The sequence below is a fragment of the Belonocnema kinseyi genome, chromosome 3 (assembly GCF_010883055.1).
Source record: "Belonocnema kinseyi isolate 2016_QV_RU_SX_M_011 chromosome 3, B_treatae_v1, whole genome shotgun sequence".
Lineage (NCBI taxonomy): Eukaryota > Metazoa > Arthropoda > Insecta > Hymenoptera > Cynipidae > Belonocnema > Belonocnema kinseyi.
In genome coordinates this window covers 46,678,425-46,691,908 of record NC_046659.1, presented here as the reverse complement: position 1 = coordinate 46,691,908, position 13,484 = coordinate 46,678,425, and the positions used below count along the sequence as shown (strand labels likewise).

General features: G+C 33.3%; 1 protein-coding gene across 7 annotated transcripts in view; it reads left to right on the top strand.

Moving 5' to 3' along the window:
• The window catches only part of LOC117170322 (serine/threonine-protein kinase fray2), a 109,868-nt gene that overhangs the window by 46,742 nt on the left and 49,642 nt on the right, over positions 1-13,484 (top strand). The gene's annotated exons all lie outside the window — the stretch shown is intronic.

Here is a 13,484-nt window from a genome sequence, read left to right as displayed (position 1 = left end):
TACGCCAATTAGCACAAATGGTAAGTTCCGACAGTGCCTACAAGTGTGCCTACTGGCCGCTAGATGGCAATACCGGTTTCATATGTATACACCTGGTAGTTGACCTTCTCGATGCTTTGAATGACTGAAGGATCCAGACTCAAGAGGTTTCTCGTAAGTTCCATTTATCTGTGTCATAAATTTGACAGCTTGAGAAAGTCTCTGGAATCAATGACTTTGATTCTTGCTCCTTTCCGTGATTTAAAATCACCTGCTGCCACCATGCGGCATTTTCTAGATATCTCATCTCAGTAGATGACGGTAAGCAAGTTGTTTTTAAATCGGAAGTCCTCAAACCCGGCAATTATGTTGCCCGGCTTTATCCTGGCGATCTTAGTCTCAAGAACGTTACGGGAAACCAAAGCTGATAATATACCGTCTTCTCCAGCGGTCTTAAATGGGTCGGAACACCAGATGACCCATCTAATTTTTGGCTGTGTTACTATACGGCCTGCTATGCTCCAAGATTCCCTCATTAGCCCTATGTCATCTCATCGAGACTATCGAGACTATCAAGACTATCTGGGATTGAGAAGGATTCAGATGGAAAAAATTTTTTAAGTCGAAAGAGCCCACGAGGATAGTGGAAGCGCAGCTGCCCTCGGAACAACTGAATGATAACGCTCTGATAGCCGTTGATACGGGCTGATAGGCGAAAACACCTCAATAGCCATTGCTTGTTCTGAGTTGAGCTTTACTTGTGTGAAGCTCTTAGGTACAATAGCCAATTTCAGGTTGGCTTTGAAGGGCGAAGTTGTATGAGTTACCTGGAACAAAAACACTGCTTCTTTTAGACTTTTGTATTAAATAGAAGTTCTGCTATAAGACCCGGATCGTTTAGATGTCCCTGGCTGAGGAGTTGTTTTGCTTTGCAACAGAAGTTGTTTGCGATGTTACCTCCTTCTACTATCAGTAATATATTTCTTCTTCCTAAGATTTTTTGTTTGTTAACCCTTACAGGCCCCTTATCGGTTTAGAGGGGATTTTAATCCTTTCATTGGTTTCCATCTTCTTGAGAGACGTATTCATGGATGGGGTCATTGAAGACTTTCATCCCTGTGTTTGTTTTGTTTTCTTCCCCTCAGAACCTTGCTTGTAGGGGTAAGGCAATTTACACTGGGAGGTTGCTTAGTATCCCAAGATACAGTATGAGTCCCCACACCTTAATAGCATTCAGCCTTCGACACGGTAGTTAACGTCTTGGCTTAGGGAGATGTTTCAATAGTCGAGAGCCATCTGACATTCGTAGCTTAGTTCAATTCATACTGATACTTCCACCTTTCTGGCACGAACTCCTACGCATCAAGGGTTGTCCTTGCTGCGGCTTTCAGGTCGTCACTACCCGCGAGAGTTCTTAGGCGCCCTTACCGCGTCCAGCTCCGAACTCACCTCCTCCGGCAGGGAAATTGAATTTCCCATTGAAGGAGACTATTTGTAGGTATCTCCAAACCCAAAATTTAGTCTTAAAGAATTCCTAAATTTTTCGTTTAAAAGTTCATTTTTATTATATTACAAAAATATGATAGCAATGAGTGAGTGGTAAGATATTCTTGGTTTATTCCGTGAAAAATTCGTTCTATTGATGAAAAAGGTAAAAATAGATATTTGCTCATAAAAATTGTTTAAATATTTAAATATTCGTGTCAGTTTGAAAAATATGACAAGAAAAAGTCATTGGTAAGACATTTTTTGTTGATTCCTTTGAAAAAATAAGCCCAGTCTTGGAAAAAGATCAAGATGGGCATTTGTTTATATGAATTGTTTAAATAAGTCAAATTAATTATTAATTAGAAAAATAAGACAGCAAAAAGTTACTGGCGATCCATTTTTAGTCGAATTCGCGAAAAAAATTTGTCATTGTTTTTTTTTTTTTTTTTTAATCTCTCACACTATGTCGCTTATTATTAAACGATTAAACAAAGTGACCTGTGAGTGAAGTTCAATCGTAATTATACGAAGAGCCTCTTTCGAAGAGATTGTAACTTGTAGAACCATTTGGAGGTACATGAAAGTCACACCGTTAGCGCTATAGGAAAAAAATCACGTGATGCCCTCCCCTACCCGTATTCCTCATTCATTCGGAGCTGATTTTTTCTGAAATTTCTTTCGCTCGAAGAGATTGGGTGGGTAACTATACCTGGGAGGGATTCCAATCTCTTCGAACGAGGTTCTTCGTACAATTTCGATTGAACTTCACTTACAGGTGAGTTCGTTTAATTGTTTAATTGTACTTCATCCTTCGTTCTCGAGATTATAACTTGTAGATCTTTAGAGTTATCAGAAATTTCAGTAAAAAATTACTATTTTATTCCAAACATTTAATTTCTTATATACTAAAAGAGCACATTGCTTCAATTATTTAATATCGCGTTGGCGAATGCATTATTCGTTGGCTTTAATGGTCTGTTATAATTTTTTGCGAAAGTTTGGGATCGGCCTGACCACGATGCCGCTTTACAAATAGAGGTTATATCTAAGTCCGTCTATAATCTGCTGATGTTGCAGCGTACCTTGTTCAATATGAAGAAAAAACATTAGTATCTACATTGCACTGAACTAGCACCGACTTGCTCCATTTACTTAAATTCTGAGCCCCAACTGCATTATGGGGGCATCGTACGCTTAGAAATAAATTATCTGTATTGCGTAAATCTTTGGTCGCTATGACATAGTATTCTAATATTGGCGCAACACAAATGTTTGGTCTTTCCGTAAGGTAAGGTAACTCTAATAAAGGATGAGGTTTCCCCGGGCCGGAAGTTTTAATTAAGTGTGGTACTTTAATTGCAATTCTCGAAAGCGTCTTAATAATATTCGATATTTTTAACAATGAAAAGGTTTGTAATCTGTGTCTGGTGGAGAGAGCCAATAGCATAATTGTTTTTTGTGATAATAGTTTCAAAGTAAGCGTGTCAACTGAGGACCAACCCTCCAAAGTATTTAGGACGTTATCCCAAACGGTATGGTATCGAGGTCTTGAATGCACTGATTTGTATATTCTTTTCATTAACCTAACTACGGTTGGGTCTTCTCCGACCTTATTTGCGGAAATAAGGGAGATGGCTGATCTAAACGAATTTAACGAGCCGTACCACGATCCTTATTTGAATTTTTTTGAAAGAAATTCCATAATGTTATCGCGTTGTAATTCGTAGGGTTTGGCTCCTCTCATTTGCGAAAAATTCCACGACTGTTTTAAACCTACTTCGTATTGTTTCAACGTTGAATCAGATAATGATGCAATCATCAATTCCAAGGACTCCACTGGATGTCCTCTTAATCTAAATGACGACCGGAGACAGTCTCTGATATTAGAGAAAGCCGCTCGCTCAGACGATGTTCTGTTCTGAAAGTAGACGAAATTCAATTTTTATACGCTTTGAAATATAGCAATTCGTTCGTAAGCAATGAATCGAATACCGGGTACCAGGGTTGTGTGTGCCAATTAGGTACCAATAAAATTCCCTGAGCTTTATCTTCTATAATTTTCTTGAGTATTTTTGTAATTTGTGCGAATGAGGGAAAGGCGTAAAAGAAGACATTCGTTCAGTTAATGGTGAAAGCATCAGCTGAAAAAGCTTCTTTGTCAGGGCACCATGACACAAAGTTGTCACATTTTTTATTGCAAATGATGCAAATAAATCGATTTCCGGATTTCCAAATTTCGTAACAATTTTTTGAAAGGCCCAATTTAATATTTTCCGTTCGTTGTTTATATTTTTAATTCATGATGACTGATCGGCTCTTACATTCTCCGCAGAGGGAATATAAGACGCGAAAAGCCAATTATTTCGCCTTTCTGCCTATTCCCAAATATCGCTACTCAAAAAATTAAAATGTTCTTATTTTACGCCCCCCATCCATCAGGCTCTCAAACCGGATTTAGACGCATCTGTAAAAATTCCAAGGTCGTAAGAACCTGTGCGAATAGGATTATATGCAGAATCTATATTGTCGAGCCACCAATCTATATCTTCGTAGATTTAATAGGGAATTTTCATAACGGAATCATAATCGCCGTCAGCCGAATTTAGGGCTAAAATTGTTTCTCTTTCCAAAATTTATGTATGTTCCTAACCGAATGCTACACCTGCACATGCAGCGACTAAACTTACGATTAATTGTGCGAAGTCTCTGATTTTTAATTTTCTTTGATTTTTGGTCTCGTATAAAGACTTTGTAATGTTTTCTTTTTTATCTTTCGGATGTTCAACTTTCAACTTGTTTGAATTTAGTATAAAAACTAGAAATGTGCACGTTTTTTGTGGTTCAAAATTGGCATTTCTCATTGTTTATATGAAACCCCAAGGATATTAGTATTTGCAGTGTGAATTCTAACTTTATTTTACATTCTTCGCGGGATTTTCCCCATTAAAAGAAAATCGTCAAGATAATTAACTCAAATAAAGCCTTTTTCTCTTAATGTCGATAAAACAGGTTTAATTATTTTTGTAAAAATATAAGGACACACTGAAAGTCCGAAAGGAAGGCAAACGAATTCAAAGAGTTGATTTTGGAAACAAAAACTTAGATATTTTCTGAAATTCTTATGAACTGGTACCGTGAAATACGCTTCTTTTAATTCAATTTTTCTCATAAACGTCCGGGTGTGAGCATTTTTATCGCTGTTCTCAGATCTTCGAGCTTGAAATGTTCCGTGGAGAAAGAAATTCACCTTGGACTGGATCGCATTTACGTGTAGCTTTCTTTTCTAATAATTTATCGATTTCCTTTTTCATTATTTCTCTCTCTTTTGCTATTAAATTTTAAATTTTGGGGGTTGTTTGAGTCGGCTCTTCATCGAATTTAATTTCAAAGCCTGTTGTAGCATCTAATACGAAACGATCGTTTGTAATATTGCGCCATTGCGCTAAAAAACGCTTTAGATTACCGGCCACTGTACCTACGTTTACTTCGTGTTGTTGGTTTTCTTTCTGCTTTGTCCCTGGTTGGGCTGAAATCCGGAATTAAAGGTCCGGTTCTTGTATCCTCCTCTCGATGATTGATGTCGTTTTACCTGTCCTCTCGAATACGAAAGATGGTTCCACCCGGGTTTTCTTTGGTATTGGCCTTGCCAGTTTAAATTGTTCTGTCTTGATGGCCACCTGTATGTTTTGTTTATCCGAGGTTTCTTGAAGGTTTGTGCGATTTTTTCCATGGCCCTGGCCTCTTTGAACTGGTCAGATCATTTTTCTCCGAATAGGAATTTCCCGGTCTTATTTTCTTTGAGGGCCTTTTTTACGGGTAAACTATATAACTATAACCGCAATTCTGGCTCCTGTTAATTGTTGGTGAACTCCTACCAGCCCCCTGGAAATTTGAGTTGAAAATGTACAATGTGTTGACGGTGGCCGTGTGGCGGCGCCAGCTATGCAGTTGGCCTATGATTGTTGCAAATGCATGGAAACATAAGAGCATTGAAATTAATAACACATTAAAAGTAATTTACTGACAGTGTTAAATAATCTTTGAATGTTTTGAGTGAACTTTTCGATATTTTCCCTTTTCTAAGCGAAAGAAAACTGAGAAAAACTGCTTTTAGATCAAATATCTGCAGTGTTGAAATTTTAAACAAAAATTGTGAAGTGTGTTTGTTTTGATTGTAAATCGAGATGAAAAAAGTAATCGGGAGCAGGACAAAGCTAACGAAAATCAATTTTTCAAAGCACCAAATGATCCAAATATTATTAAATAATGGCAAATGCTATTGTAAGGGACGATATCACAGTTAAGTGTCGTGGCAACTTTGTTACATATAAAGTGTATAGGCATATCGTTGGGTTGTTAAAGTTTTTCTCTTTTACAAAATATTTTATTGTTAATATTAACTGTGAATATTGGGCATTATTTAATATAATACAAATCAACGTCTTTGTACTTTAGATAATAAAAAATGATATCTTAATATATTTTCAATTTAAAAAAAATGAACTAAAAATATAAATTGTAAAGAAATTTAATTCATTCATTTAAAAAATTGCTTTTCGGCACAACTCTTTTCATGAAATTTAGCTTAAGATTTAGGACCAAAAGGGAATTTTCATTATACTTGTTTTTACATTAAACATGAACGAAAGGATCTTATTTTAAATAAGAAATCGCAACATAGGACCAAGTTTTCAAAATAAGCTGAAAATTGCTAATTTATCCATCTTAGGTTAATTTATTCTCGCCTATCATTCCATTTAAGTTTTGAATTATTGATCATAATTATTTTAATGGTATCTACAAAAAAATGATCAATAAATGATTTTCATTTTAAATGATTAAATTATTTCTTTTAAAGAATAATTTAATGAAGATGTAAATTATTTTACAGTTTTAGATTGATTGTAATGTAATAAATTTAATCAAGCTTATAGTGGCTGAAATTTTATAAATTCTTATAATTTTTTAGTAAATTTTTAAAATTTTATAATTTTCTGTTTTAATACATTCTTTTTTTTCATTTTAAGAGGTTAATTTTAAGAATTTTTAAAGGTTTTAGGAGATTTTTTTACACGTAAATGCGATCCAGTCCAAGGTCAATTCCTTTCTCCGTTCTTCCTCCTCCTGAAACCAGGTGGCACAAGGTTCCTTGTAAAAATTTTAATGATTTCTTTATTTTGAATAAGGTATTTTAAAAGAAACTTGAATCAAAATTACAAAAAAATTCTATTATGCTTAATAAATATTTTCTACACTTCAAACAATTGCAGGTTAATTTTAAACTTGTACAAAATTCCATTTTTTCAATGTAGATTGTTGAAGATTTTGAAACAGGAAGCTGCATTAAAATTACAAAAGGTTCGAAGAGATTAAAAATTTTTTCTTTAGATTTCCTGAAAAATGTTAAGTGATTTTTTATTGTGAAAAGTAAACTCTAAGATAATGTTCTAAAAGATTTCAAAGTATTTCCAAAAAAATTTGGAAAAATAATCTGGGAGTCTTGAAGGAAAATTTTGTTGTGTTTAAACAATTTTAAGAAAAATTCGAACAAATTTAGAGGACATTTAAAACTTTTATATATTTTTAAAATATTTTTAAAAAATGTTTAATTTGGTCATTATAAAAATTTGGAGAAAAATGTAGATTTTTTACAATTTTGTAGAAAAGAAGCTTTTTATGAATTCGGAAAGATTTTTATAAAATCAAACAATATTCTGTAGTCCAGTCAAGGGGAACAAATATCACTCAAAAAAAAAATTCGTAAAAGTAGAATTTTTTTCACAGATACGTTGGCAATGGCTTCATAAAGATATTGTAAAAAGTCCCCAAACATACGTATACGGCAGTTCCGAAATTCTGGAAAGTGTTAAACAATAACATGTTTTTTAGAATTACTCGAGATCTGTTGATTTTAGATGGAATATGGTGATGTGAAAAAATGTTCATAATTTTATAGTGCACAAAAAAGGTTCTATCTATTGTGGAACTATTATCAACGGCTGCGCTATGAAATTGGATTAGCTGCACAATTCTTTTATTTCTGAACAAATAAAATAAAATCTCAAATATCTTGGAAAAAATGTCGAAAATATATCAGGCGATTTGTACTGAAGCAAATGCAGGTTCCTGTTAACAAAAAAAAACGACTAAGTCGTTTGCATGACAAACTATCAGTATAAAATGAGCTCAACTTCAGTGTACAATTTGATATGTTTAAGGGGATGCTTTTGAGATGAAACTTCTTGCAAGTATTCCTCCATTTTCATACAACACATTTTCCAATTTGCTGGTCAGAATAATAATATTTAGGGCCTCTTTTAAAGCTTTAAACAAGTAAATTTCAAAATTTAAGCTATGATATCGGAAGCAGCGGTGATTATGAGTCCTAATGGAAGCAAAGGGAGCGGGGCCAAGAACAGTTACATCTTTCGATGATATTGAACCCTTCGAAATTTTTTTGCTCACTTTTCCCGACAATAGATTTGGCCTTCGGGTAGCCGTGAAGTCACTGCAATGCAGGTTCTCAATGAGGAAAATTTCAAAAATAAAATTAATGCAATGCACATTAAGCCATCTTTTTATTTGATGAAAAATATATTCTGCTTGATAATTTGAATAAGAGTAATTACAAACATATCCTTAAGAATCTATAAAAAAACCATAATTACAAAAATGAATTTTTTATTTTCAAACGCAGTGAATAAGACAATTAACAATAAATTTAACATAATTTTGAATTGTCTATAACTCGGATTAATTTGTACTTTATTCCCTAAGCACTAGAAAATTGTGGTGGAATTTACTTCACACGTAGAGGTTAAAAACTTTTCATCTTTTTACATTCTCATTTAGGGGTTAAATCTACTATGTCAAGATTCTTTTTGGTAATGTTAATAACATTCTATTGAAGTAGACTTGGAAAATATGGCCGCTCCCGCAAAACACGTTTTTTATTATTGCTTGCGATGAGCATGATAACTCCGGGAACGATTGTCTGCAATTCAAAATCCAAAAGTACAAGTATTAGACTTGCTACAGGTCTGATGGTTCCAGAAAATTAGGGAATGTCAGGGAAAACATGATGGAGTTCGGGCATTTTCGATAAAGTGAAATTATTTGTATTATTATCATTAAAAATCGCAACTATGTAGTTGAAAATTGATCTGTGTTTGTTAAGGATTCAAATTATTTGGTTGAAAATCCTTTTCATTTTGCTGATTTCAACTATTTTTTGGATAAAATTAAAATCCTTTTTGATTAAAATATCAAATATCACGTTTTTCGTTAAAAAATTGTCTTCTTTGGTTAATAATTCTATTACATAGTTGAAAGTGAAATTACTTTGTTTAAAATTAATTTATTTGGTTGATGACTGATAATTTTAGTTGATGAACATTTTTTTCAACATTTAATTACTTTCTTGGAAATTAAGATTTCTAGTTAACAATTAATTGTCTTAAGTGGAAATTTAAGTCGTAAATACGTGTTTCAGAATTTATCTTCTTAAGATAAAAATTTAAATATTTGGTTAAAAATTCCTATATTTGATTGAAAATTCGAATTTTCTGGGAGATTATTTAATCTTCTAGGTGACTCATTCATTTTTTAGTTTAATATTGCTTTAAAAATTCAAATATTTTATTGAAAATGCATGTATCTTGTGTAAAAATCATCTTCTTGGTTGAAAATTAGTTTTTTCTAATTTACAATTAATTTCTTTAACTGAAAATGTTACTGTTGCAATTTTTTATCGGAAATTGATCTTTATAAATATAAATTTAATCTTTTTTGTTAAAAAATATACTATTTCGTTGAAGATTTAAGTTAATTTAATTAAAAATTCATTTTTTTCTGAAAATTTAACTATTCTATTTTTAGTTGAAACTCTTTAGGTGAAAATTCGTCTTTTTTATTATAAGCGTACTCTCAATCGTTGAAAATTGATCTTTTCGGTGACAAATTAATTTCTTTGCTAGAAAATTAGACTATATTGCTGAAAATTTCTTTATTATGCTTTTTTTGTTTAACAATTTATTTTGTTAACTGAAAATTTAACTATTTTATGTTTGGTTTAAAATTTATCTGTTTAGTTAAAAATGCATGTCATAATTATAATTTTTTAGTAATTGATCATTTTATTTGAAAATTGACTCGTTCTATTCCAATTTTAGTGCAAAAGTCACCTTATTCTTTGATAGAAGCGTAATCTTTTTCGTTAAAAAATTATTTGTTTTGTAGGAAATTCAAGAGTTCCTTTTTTTTAACAACTCATCATTTATCTGGTCGAAAAATAAATTTCCACTTAAAACAATCAACTGTCAATTAGAAATCTTAATTTTCAACAAAGTAATTAAATTTTGAAAAAAATGTTTATCTATTGTAAAATGTTTATATAGTCATCAACCAAATAAATTAACTTTAAACAAAGTAGTTTCACTTTCAACTATGTAATGGAATTATTAACCAAAGAGGATCATTTTTTAACGAAAAACGTGATATTTGATATTTTAATCAAAAAGGATTTAAATTTTATTCCAAAAATAGTTGAATTCAGCGAAATAATTGAGAACCTGCATTTCAGTGACGTCACGGCCACCCGAAGGCCAAGTCTATTGTCGGGAAAAGTGAGCAAACAAATTTCGAAGGGTTCAATATCATCGAAAGAGGTAACCGTTCTCGGCCCCGCTCCCATTGCTGCCATTAGGACTCATAATCACCACTGCTTCCGATATCATAGCTTAAATTTTGAAATTTACTTGTTTAAAGCTTTAAAAGAGGCCCTAATATTATTATTTTTACCTAAAATTTGGAAAATGTATTGTATGAGAATAGAGGAACACTTGCAAGAAGTTTCATCTCAAAAGCATCCCCTTAAACATATCAAATTGTAAACTGAAGTTGAGCTCATTTTATACTGATAGTTTGTCATGCAAATGACTTAGTCGTTTTTTTTGTTAATATGAACCTGCATTTGCTCCAGTACAAATCGCCTGATACATTTCCGACATTTTTTCCAGGATATTTGAGATTTTATTTTATTTGTTCAGAAATAAAAGAATTGTGCAGCTAATCTAATTTCATAGCGCAGCCGTTGATAATAGTTCCACAATAGATAGAACCTTTTTTGTGCACTATAAAATTATGAACATTTTTTCACATCACCATATTCCACCTAAAATCAACAGTTCTCGAGTAATTTTAAAAAACATGTTATTGTTTAACACTTTCCAGAATTTCGGAACTGCCGTATACGTATTTTTGGGGACTTTTTACAGTATCTTTATTAAGTCATTCCCAACTTATCTGTGAAAAAAATGCTACTTTTACGACTTTTTTTCTCAGATACTTCATTGACTGGACTACTAGATTATTAGGAAAATCTCAAATTATTTTCTGGATGATTCCAGTACATTTTTTTATTTTGCAGAATTAAAAAAAATGGCAGTTTAAAAAATTTTTAAGTTTAAAAAAATGAACTAAAATAACAGATAGTAACACATTTAATTAATGTTAATGAATTCATGTCAAAAATTTGCTTTTCGTCATACTATTTTTATGAAATTTAGCCTAAGATTTAAGAGGGAAAGGGAATTTTCAATATACTTCTTTTGAAATCAAACATAAACTAAATTAGTTTCAAGCTAAAAAAGAAACGTTGTTAAAAATGATTTATAAAATTGAGGAAAATATTTTATTGTTAGTTATAACTTGTTTTGGAAAAGAACTCGAGGTGAACTTTTAAAATAAATATTTCACCATATTCATTGTTTATTTAACAATAGTTTTTGCGGTTTAATGTTTTTCTCTCTCACTTTAGATAAAAAAATGCGACTATTATTCAATCCGAATGCTGTAGGGCTTATTTTATTCCTGAAAAGATTCTCCGCATATTTCATCGATACGTTTTTAGATACAAAATTTATTTAGGGAGTATAAAATCGTTATTTTGGTAAGAAATAGGTTTTCATAAATACAGTTTTTAAAATAAAAACCCCCAATGAGATTTGCAGAAAATCTTTTAAGGAATAAAATAACCGATACAGCATTAGAATTAAATAAGAATTGCAACTTTAACCTACAGAGAAAAAGAAAACCCGAAATATTATTTTCCAAAGTTCACCTCGAGTTCTTTTCCAAAATTAATTATAATTAACATTAGCATATTTTGACTTTCACGTACCTCGAAATGGTACTACAAGTTATAATCTCGAGAACGAGGGAAAAAGTATAATTCAGAATTTTCTTCATATGTCCTATGAAAAGGAGCAAGTGATATTAATTGTTTAAATAATTGCCAACTATCTCACAAAAAATATTGCTCTTAACATTCATTACCTGCAACATTAATTCCAGTGAAAAACTTTTCATAATTTACAGGATGAAAAATTGTTTTAAACAAATAAAATGTGTGTAAACAATTACAGAATATACTAAACATACTTATATTACTTTTAACGGGCTTCCGTTTGCGGTACCGATCGCGAAAGAACTCTTTTTGTCAAGTGTAAAGGAAGAAGGGTGAGTGAAGGCAAAGGTGTGAAGGGTGAAAGTGAGTGGTTTGAAGTGAAAATTTGGAGCGTGTGAAGTTTTTTAAGGTTAGGAGTGAAAAAATAGTTGCCTGGTCAGGGGGGCAAGAGGTAGGAAATAAAGGCGGGAAACGTCACAGAGCTTTGGGTAAGGTAGGATGCCCACGACGCGAAATCCACAAACTGGCGCCAGAGGGCAACAGTTACTGGACGATCGCATAGAACAGAAAACCGTAGTGGCTGCAACAGGTGATGTTGCTGAAAGCATTGAAAGTGGGGGGATGGATGACGTTGATCGCAGTGACAGCAGCGGTGATGAAAGTGCCGAGAAGTCGACCCGGGTGGGGAGGGTAGCGGATTCAGGTACGGGCAAGCAACGGGGAAGGCCCTCAAATTTACAGCGACTTAACAAGCTAGGCAACGCGGCTTCGAACAAAAGTCTGGACGAATGGCAAAAAAAGGCAAGCGCGACTAGCAGTGAAGGGGAGGAAAAAAGGAAAAGAGTGGCTGGGGAAGATGAGGTAGAAAGGGACCAGGAGAATAAGAGAGTTAGAATTAAAAGGAAACACCAGAGTGAGGGGGATGGGGGGATGTTTGAAAAATTGGAAGCTCTCATTAAAGGCTTTAGAGAGGAAACAAGAAAGAGATTGGATGAAATGAATAGGGATATGAATAGGCAGTGAACCGATGTAAGGGGGGAAGTGAAAAAGGTCAGAGAAAAATGGGAAGAATGGGATAAAGGTTGGAAGGAGGAGAAAGACAAGGTTTGGGTTAAGCTAGAGAGCATTGAGAATAGACAGAGAGAGGTTGACGAACAGAGATCTAGAGAAATAAAACAGTTGGAAGAGCGGGTATCCAGTCTAGAAATTAGGAATGAGCATATGGGGGAAAACAGAAAATGAGGAAATAGTTCAAGGGAATGAAAAGAACGTCCGAAGTGAGAATGAAAGATTGAAGAAAAGACTCAGTGAGATCGAAAGAAGATTAGAAGGGGAAGAAAGGGCAAAGAGGAAAAATAACATAGTAGTCAAGAGATTAAAAGTGGAGAGTGAAACAGTAGAAGTGGAAATAACAAATCTTTTTCGTGATATTAGAGTGCAGGTAAGGGTAGAAGGAGTCAAGAGAATAGGAGGGACAAAAGAAGGAAAAGAAGGAATGTTTCTAGTAAAGTGGGGAAGGAGGAGGAGAAAAAGAAAATTATGGAGAGAAAAAAATTATTGAGAGGAAGAAGAGAAAGCATTGAAGAAAATCTGACATGGAGGGAGAGGAAAAGGAGATGGCAAATAGAGCAGAGGGCTTGGGTAGAGAGGAAAAAGGGCCATACGGTATGGATAGGGAGAGACAAGTTATGGATAAATGGGGAGGAATGGTGCTGGGATGAAGAATTAGATACGTTAAAGGGAGAGGGATGGGCGGCATGGTGTCAGGGGTGAAAAAAGAATTAGCAGTAAAAGGGAGAAAAGATGGGAACATGGAGGAAAAGGATGGAAC